The sequence below is a fragment of the Dermacentor albipictus genome, chromosome 8 (assembly GCF_038994185.2).
Source record: "Dermacentor albipictus isolate Rhodes 1998 colony chromosome 8, USDA_Dalb.pri_finalv2, whole genome shotgun sequence".
NCBI classification, from domain to species: Eukaryota; Metazoa; Arthropoda; class Arachnida; order Ixodida; family Ixodidae; genus Dermacentor; species Dermacentor albipictus.
The window spans coordinates 68866739-68876494 of NC_091828.1; the positions used below are offsets into that span (position 1 = coordinate 68866739).

At 43.7% G+C, this 9756-nt stretch overlaps 1 long non-coding RNA gene across 1 annotated transcript; it reads left to right on the forward strand.

Annotated features, from left to right (window-relative positions):
* The first annotated feature begins 5262 nt into the window (after positions 1-5262).
* On the forward strand, positions 5263-9548 carry LOC135914504 (uncharacterized). The gene is made up of 3 exons (XR_010568324.1): positions 5263-5402; positions 6387-6447; positions 9308-9548. It is a non-coding gene; the product is annotated as an uncharacterized lncRNA (long non-coding RNA).
* Positions 9549-9756: the final 208 nt, after the last annotated feature.

Here is a 9756-nt window from a genome sequence, read left to right on the forward strand (position 1 = left end):
AAAGACGTTTATCTTACAAAAGAGTGCGGATGACGACTGGTCACAAAGATCTAACGCACCTGCTCTAATCTATATAAAGCGAAGCTTTAATGAAGCGGGTAATTAGGTGCTATAAGACCGCCCACCCTGTGCACCGCTTCTCACAGCACAACTATCACACCTCCCTACCAGGCAAGTAGGCAATACGTGGAGACCCCCACCACGTGAGCCACACAAATGCGCATTACACCGTCTCCCCAATCGGCCCAATTGACCACCAGACTGTTTTTAGAATCGAACCCTTCACTTGGCGAGAAACCGACCAAGCAGGCGTGCCAAACTACAGAGAAGGAGGAATAGAAAGCCGTTTTAATAAAGCAATTACGCCCTTGGAAGTGCACATTCTTGGTAGTGAGGGCATTGCCACAGTAGGGCAGAAATATGGGCTAGTTGGAAGTGGATGGCGTACTTTGAATTAGCGCGGCAAACGGCGGCAACACTTGTATAACTTGTAGAAGCTTTGCATCAGCATGATAGTCAGCATGATAGTCAGCAGCTTTGTAGTCAGCATGACAACTGTGTGTGTGCTCTGTCTGTCTAATTGTTAGGTAGTGACCCGAAGCGGCATGCTGGTGTTCTCTATAATTTAACCTAATGACATGCGCGCGCGCGTGCGCGGTGTTCTCGTGTTTCGTGTTTTCGCTCCTAATAAACTTCAAATCATATTGACCGCAAAAAAGACGGGGACAGAGGAAGAAAACACATAAACAGCACAGGCGGTAACTTTAAACTTTTTTGCGGTCAATATGATTTGCAGTAAATACTAACTAGGCCAAACTGAAGTTCTTCTGAAGTAATAAACTTCAGTTGTTAGCGCTCGCCCTGTGGCCTTCTATTCGTATTGTTTTCCGCGCTGATTCCACGTGCACATTGCATTAGCACAGAAACGGTTTTTCTTGACGTCTGCCGCAGACTTCTATTGCGCGGAGGCATAGGGAATTGTGTCATCGCCTGACATGGGGGAACCTGGCCTGCCTAGCCATGCCCACTTGAGGCTGAGCGGGTGACCGCTTCGAACCCGTTTGCCATCTTGACGGGAAATGGATGTTGGTGCAGAATTTTGATACGCTTTATATAACCTCGGCATCAAAGTGCGGGCATTATCTCAGCGGCCTTCTTGTAATTGGTTTTCCATATCTAGAGATGAAGGCGTAGCCTATGGTCACACACAGCATGGGAATGGTGGCGCCATCTGTCACTGCTACGGCAAAAACAAAGCAATAAGACGTTGCGGGGTGACAGATAGTGGTAATGGTAGCGATAAAGAAGTTGTCCACTGACAGGCCCACCGAGTTCTGGAAGTCGACCACATCATTGTACTCAATACATTCCCTTAAGGAAACTAGCAGAAGCTTATCCTGAGGCTTTGAGTCCAACAGATCTTCTACGTCAACGGAAACACCATACTTAACGCCGTCATTACACTCAAGAAATGCGCAACCGCCGGAGAACTTTTCACACACAACGAGTCGTCCACATGTAGCTTCTTCAGCTTTTTCAACGGAAAAAGGCTCACGCAGTGCTGCCAGAACCATCGTTAGCGAGCGGGGGGTGCGGCAGCGCTGCGTGAGCCTTTTCTTTTGAAAAAGCTCAACAATCTACATATGGACGATCGTTTGCGCGTGAAAAGTTCTTCGGATGTTGCGCAATTTGTTAAGTGTAATGATGTCGTTAAGTGTGGTTTTTCTGTTGACGTAGAATATCTATTTTACTCAATTCCTAAGGATAAGCTTCTGGTTTACCTAAAGGAATGTATTGAGTACAATAATTCTTTAACGTTACTCGAGTTTTATCTAAGCGTGACTTTTATTCTTTTCAACGAGCAGCCATATCTGCAACGCCGGGGAGTGTGTATGGGTTCATGTGCTGCTCCTGTCTTGTGCGACATTTTTTTTGTCTTTTGTTGATAGGTTTTTGGAGGTTATTTTTATTGTGGGGCACGTTTTAAAGGTTTTTCGGTATGATGATGATTTTTTAATGCTTTTAAACAATAAGGGTGATTTTACATCGCTTGCTTTAATTTTAGCAGCTTTTAACAACCAAGGTCAAGAGCTCATTTTCACGCATGAACTTCCTTCCTTTCCTGTTCTTAGATATAAAGCTGTCTTGTGAAGTTGGTCACGTCTGCTGGGCCTTTCAACCGCGAGCCTTGAAGCAATTACTGCCGTATGATTCCACACATTCTAAAGTGGTGAAGCGAGCAGTAGGTAGTCTTTGCTTGCAATCAGCTCTGCAAAAATAATGCGTGCACTAAATACGATCTAGTTTTTCAAACCAAGTTGGAGGCCTTTTGGCAGATGGTTTTCCATTGACGGTCGCCAACGCTATAGCGGAGTCTCTACTTCAAACAGTAAAGCTTGGAGCACGAATGGCAAGAGCCGAGGTCCAACGACTGAAGGTGGGACCGGAGGTTGCACTCTACGTACACAATGTGTCGCACAACCTTAAAAAGGTTGCTAATCGTCAAGGTATTCCTCTTGTTCTTTCTGCACACAACAAACTTTCGAAGCTGCGCTCTCGAGCTTGCTGTGAGAGCAGGCGGGGCTGCCGCTCGAGGCATGAGAAGCCCTCTGTTGCGTGGTCCAGAGAGGTTGCATATGCAATTCCCTTGCACCCTTGTGGACAGTTGTACATTGGACAAGCCGAGCGTTGCGTGAATGACCATTTAAGCAAATATGCGCAGAAAATGAAGAAAAAGGAGGATAAAGGCGCACATATGGTGGCTCATGTTACCGCGTGTGGGTGTGACGCTCGATTTTCTGAGGCTAGCATTCTGGGCAGGAGCGGCAGCGCTTCTTGAACAGAGATGGGTGTCTAAGTGAGCCTTCTATCTCATTACTTGATGCTGAATTTGACTTGTTAGGTAGCCGACTTAGATGTGCATGTGCCTGTTCGTGTTTCTCGGTATGCACATGTGTGAGAAGAGGATCTATAGGTAGAACTCTATCTCTCCATTAAACATTTGTGAGTAGCGCTTGTCTTTGTCCACCTTTCTTCTGTCTGGTTTTCGTGGGGCTGAATTGCTAGTTCATTTAAAGCCAGGCACTCGTGTTCAATGATGGAAAGGTTCCGTTCGGACGATGAAAGAAGACGACTGGCGTAGGCGACGACACGTTCCATTCCGTGCTGTTTTCGGGTAAGGACACCTCTAATCGCATGACCGATGGAATTGGTCCGAAGTTCTGTAGGCGATGAGTGTTCGAAATCGGCCAGTATTGGTGGTCTATTGAGTAGACGGATGACGAGAGAAAACGAAGCTGCTTGTTCGGGTCCTCACATGAAAGGAACGTCCTCCTTCAAGAGTTCATTGAGAGCGCGGGCGATGTCCGCGAAGTTCCGGGCGAAGCGACGAAAGTAGGAACATAATCCCTACGAAACTCCTGACGTCATTGGCTGAGCACGACACGGAAGATTGTTGCACTGCTCGCATCTTGTCGGGGTCTAGTTGAACACCGGCAGCACTGACAAGGTGACAAGCTGACCCACGTCTTCGCATTACGCGTGCGATGCTCGTGATGCGAAGACGTCGGATCGTACCCCACCTGCGGCAAGTTGTTTATCATCATTTTTCATAATAATTTTCCCTATGCTGTCCTTGGCGTCTTTGTTTGCTGGCTTCTTATGATATAAATAATAAAAATCGGGCCCCTCGGTTAACCCCCTTCCTTCACGTTCAAATATATATATATATATATATATATATATATATATATATATATATATATATATATATATATATATATATATATATATATATATATATATATATATATATATATATATATATATCGCTAAGGCGCGTCAGATCGGTTTTGCTGCTGGCGTGGTTTCCCTAGACGTGGCTTAACACGGTACAGGGCCTATCTTTGGAGTCGGCGTACATCTATAGCCATGTGTTCTACCGTTACAGTGGCGTCGGTCACCAGCTTTGTTTACTACGGAATTATGCAACGAAACAAACGCTATCTCAATATCTCCGCCGCAACAAGTATACGCCGGCAAGGCCCCTGGCCATTCTTTCACCCCTTTTCTTTAATAAACTGAATGGATTTCTCTGTCTCTTTCTGCCACTTCAAAGAGACTGTAGCTTTCTTTGGCTTTTGCCCCATTTTCCGTCTCGTACTTTGACCGCCAAGTTCACTTGCTCTCGCGCAACCCGAGTTGCGGGGTGCGTTCGTCGCTGAAGACCAACTAGCTTTTTGAGGCGCACTTGGTTGTCGCCCAAGACCTCTATGACTTCTGAAGGTTTATAGCTTGTGGTCAATGCTAGGCGCTGTGTTTCGTGTCTCTGCCGCCTGGGCTGACGTTTCCAGGCCGCGTTTGCCGCAGAAATCCGCTGGGCATCTGTCGTCGAGATGAAGCGTTACGTGCTCTTCTTCCACGCGTAATACGCATTTCGAAGCCTCATAATTTCAAACCCATTTGTGGCTGGCTTCACTGTTCTTATGCCGCTCAACCGCATCCACTTTTGCGGTAACCTAGTTTGGTTCTGAAATAGAATAACCCTAAATATTTGTGGGCACCGTTTGTTGCTTCGATTGCGTAATTCCGCAGAGATCCGAGCTGCTTAGCTGCGCATGTGTAAGTGTAGTCTCTTGGATATATATAAGCCGATTAGTGATATGACTGCTGTAATGTAAGTGAGTTACTTGGGCAGACATTGGCGTTTGCGAAGCCGCCGTCTCCACAATTACTCGAGCAGGCGCGCTAAATCCCGAAAAAGAAGGCACGGAAAGGTTTGTCTTATTAAAGAAATTATGTGCTGGAAGGTCCGTATTTTTCGCGGTATTATCCTTGACGATGTTACCGCTTCTCCTAACTAGTCCCTGGATCACTGAGATTTCGAAATTTGCCTGGATATCATCTAAACTTCCTCAAAATACCAACATCGCGAGCAATCTACAGTTTTTTCACAAGGCAGCGAAAACACGAATGAAACGCTTTTGAACTGTTATAGCCACACTGACAGCTGCGCTGTAATTGTGTAAAAATATGAGTAACACTTGTTTTGTAGTTAACAGGTTATTTCCGGGGCCATGTCTATAACCCCTTCGTGCGCTTTTTGCTTGTAGAATATGCGGGGCTGATTGTCTACATTTCCTGAATTTATGCTAGGAACAATGGGGTGGTTTTAAACGGCAATTTTGTTTTCGTGAATTGTGGTCCCGGTGACATCCTCTCGGTAATTCGCCATAACAGTAGAAAAGAGTGTGTTTTTCTCCAATGCGAATATTCGAAGACTATAAAACTTCTGAAGTAGTGATTTGCCTAACGTGCTTTGAGGCCTTGTTACCTTACAGCAACAACATCTGAATATTCACCAGTATCCCACAGTGACGCAAAGGTAAGGACAAAATATGAAGGTAAGAATCCTAATTCAACTTATATGCAATATTTATTAGGCTGCTGAATGCTCCGATTAGGGTAAGTAGAAGTCAAATTTTCTTGGATCAATAAAGCTTAGGAACCTGCTTACAGTGTTCTCAGATAGCATGTTTATCCGTGGCCTTTCACAACGGATATCCGATAGCCACTTTAACACTGGCTTCCCAACGCGATATCCTCACTGTTTTACCTTCATCGCCGTAGTCCTCTTTTTTTTGATGACGAGCTCGGCGCCTTTCAGTCATCAAATACGGAAAATTATCCAGCTATGAATTCCCGTGAATTATTCGCCTGAGTGTGCGAATGTTTACTGGAATTCACTTACTATATACATACTAATATTTATAATTTGTGCAGTCTGTAATGGTTACAACTACCTCCCTACAAATTCTGATGAACGAGAAGCTGGAAAACCCTCAAGCAGAGCAATGTGCACAATGCATAACTCATAAAACAGAAAGAACTTTTCAAGCATGACTTAAGTAAAACCGTTTACTGTGCTGCAACTGCCTGACGGCTTCGTTTAAGCACAAATTATGATTTAAATGCCCGCACTACAGAAGTGACCTGATACAATTCTTCGCCATTCTGATCTTATCAGGCATATGTAATGTCCTATTCGTTCTTCAGGTTAACCACATTGGTTCAAAATAATGTGCGTCCAATTGTCTGCGCTTCCAGCACTTATATATAGTGCCGATTTTCATTGATCAAATCCCAGCCACTGCGGCCGTATATCGATGGGGGCGAATGCGCAAACACCCATGTATGTAGACTTATATGCACGTTAAACAAACCAAGGTGTTCAAAATTAATTCGGAGTCCCCCCCCCTACGGCATGCCTAATAATCAGATCGTGGTTTTGGCACGCAAAACCACATAATATATCATTATTATTCCTCGTTTATTCAATAGGTTTTGATTCCTTCGTGCGTAGTAGTAACATTGACTTTTTTTTCTAGGGAGCCTAAAGAATGCAGTGCTGTCGAAGAACACTTGCCTTTGCGGTGGTAATGCTCATCGGTAAGAAGTGTGTGTACATCGTCGCGTATGCTCAATGAATAGCTTACGATAGATACGCTTTGGATAATGGTTGTGCTTAGAAATTGGGAGCGATAAACACTTGGATATGTGAAGGACCCTGCTTATTCGAGTTGTAAACGACATTGTTTTTGAAAGTGCTCCCCTTTAGGTTCGTAACCTTTAGTATTAGGTCACACAAATTTCAGTGTATTGAGAGGCGAAGGGCTCGGTACGTTTTCACCAACTGCTCGCAGTTTGTTCCCACTAGAGCGTTAGCAACGCAGTGTGCCGGCATACGAATGCATCGTGCTTGAGAAACTGAATACGGAATTATTACGGAATGAATACAGAATGCGGAATGAATACGGAATACGAAATAAATACGGAACGATTGCTTTGAGTCATGGGCGGATCTCTTGTAGAATCGAGGGATGAGAGTATTTATTCTTGGGCTAGCTGGTTAAACATAACTTTCAGAACAGCTAGTTATTAACCGTTTGTAGCGGCGTTCGTCTTGTCTGTCCTGTCTGAAGTGTGTCAATTTTCGTCCCTCTTTCAGTACCAAGTAGAGTCTGATCAAAACAAATGGCGAACGGGGAGGAGGGAAGTGGGAGGTTGTTATACAATATGCCTAACTGCGACAGTACCCGGCTTTCTTGCCACAGAAAGGACAACATGACCCAGAAATGGATCGTTCCTTGTGGCTCATGCCACAACAGCAGGTGAAAGGAACCGCGAATATGCCTCCTTCAGCACGAAGATCTCAGCAGGCCAAGGCAATGTGGTGCTGTCATTGGGTAGTGGCACTCTACTAGAAGCATTTGCATGACTCAGCTCTTTGCCAGGCTTGTACACAAGTTCGTACTTTTAAGGGGAGAGCTTTAGAGCCCACCTAACCACTTGAGGCGAAGCTTGTATTGGAACAGGTTCGTTGTTGCCCAACAGTCGAAGCAGTGGGTTGTGGTCCTTATGCACTTCAAGCGATATGCCCCATAAATACCGGTGGAACCGATGCACCCCAAACACAAAAGTTTGAGGGGCGCAAACGTTTTCAGAACAGAAATGTTTCAGGACAGAAAACGCAAACGTTTTCTGTCCGCAGCAGCTGATGAATACGGAGGTTCGCTTGCCTTCCGCGATATCGTTCGCCACAAAAATGCTTCGAGATGGTTCACGTAGCAGGGCCAGTCATCTCCTCGTCCCTTGAACGGCTCGAGATTGCCAAAATTTGGTATGAGGACGGTTGGTCGAGTGGTGCGGGAACGAAGACTCAAGTGAACATTTCTTTCACCCGTTTCGCCACTTGATACAGGTACTTACTTGGTCGGGTGTAGTCGGTGACTACCGGGAAAAGAAGTGGGCCAGCAGGCCTGAGAATGAACAAGGAACATGCCAAGCCGGCAATCCAGAATGAACTGCGTTTATTCTCTGTCACGGCCTCTTGATGCTGTTCCGGGCGTAGCGCAACTAAACACAAACTATCAGCGGCGCGCGGGGGCGTTGCCCTTCGGTTATTATAACATTGTAACAGGGAACACACAAAATCGATTTATAAGGGTCGCGCACTGCTGTCATGAGGGTGAGTAGAAAGTAAACGCCTTTGTCTAACAAATTGAAGCACTGTACATCCGAATAGGAAGTCAGTAGAATAATATTTATTTATTTATTTATTTATTTATTTGTAATACCCTCAGGGGGTAAGTAAATTACAGAGGGGAGGGGCATACATAGTAAAAGTGAACACGGAAAATAACAATGACAGAAGGAGCGAAGCTTTATGCAGAATAATTATACAAAGCATTATACAACATATACGAAGCATTATACATAATAATTATATACTGCTGTAGAGTAAACTACACACGAGGAAGTAATGTAGGGTACTACAATAAGTTTGATAGGGCGTTTTTAAAGGCAATTGAATCAGCTATGTCCGTTGGAAGAAAAGTCACACACACACATACACACACACACACACACACACACACACACACATATATATATATATATATATATATATATATATATATATATATATATATATATATATATAAGCTGGCATGATTGCCCAACCATCCCTATGATGTGTGCAAAAATAATAAACTATGGACGTAACAGTACCACGAGCATCAGTTATATATACCAAACGGAGTTTTTTTTTCTCATCACAGCTGGAAAACATGCGTGAGCAAAGTACAATATAATGACTAGTAGGACAAAGAGGAATTACAATGATCATAAAGTACGTGCATATAAAAATTAAGCCATAATCGCAATTACTCGTACGCACGAAGTTTAAAGGGACACTGCATGCAAATATAAATTTAAGCTAACGAGATAGATTATTGCTCGAGAATTCCTAAGGCGTCCATATTATCGCAAACATAGCCTTAATAATTGAGCAATTGAGGTATATGCAAGCCACGATTAGAAGCTTCCCCGGGAAATTCACGTACTTGACTGATGGCGAAAGCAGCCCTCAGTTAAATCCTATCACTAGAACTCAAGCAGTTGCTGAAGAAAAATTCTTACATTGTATAATAACATGAAATAAAATGCGGCTTGTCCAGTTATATTTTATGTTTAGAAAACAGAACTCATTGGCTTTACCCTTGACAACACGTGGGCGCTCGAAAGGTTTTGTTTTCGCTGGACTCTGCCGCTCACGCTTTTGCGTTTCAGCAGCTTCGTTATCGCTTAGTTCTGCGCCTCTTATTCTTCGTTTTCTTGTGACAGCAATAAAACGAAGCAAAGAACGCAGTACACTGACCACCCTCTATATTGAAACAACATAATATTCAGATTCGTGAAGTTGAGTGCAGTGTGTGACCCATAATATCATACTTTTTTTTCTTTACAGCTTCTCTTCTTCTCTTCGCAGACGGTGTGTGTGCCAAGAAAATTAAGAAAATGATGAAAGAATTTGATTTCTTAATGGACAAACTGCATGAAATATTTTGAACGGACGCCTTAATATCATTTTACATGCCTCTATGTGTTGTCAAGATATGTGTCTGCTCAAAATTCTCTGTGCATGGGCACGATGTGAAATGAATTAAACCAAAGAAAGAAAAGATTAATAAAGATGCGCGGTCCTTGGACTTCGCGATTTCCACTTGTTTTTGAACATCCGTAATTTGCAGAGATCTAAAGTTGTACCAATGTATGGTATGAGGTCAGATAGTATAGCTGCTCAGCTCATACGACAAAGTACACAGTTGTATAGAAGAATGCGTGCTAGCACGTGTATGTTGCCATTTGTATTCTAAATTATGTTTCTAAGTTAGCGGAGAGCTCTCGACGCACGAA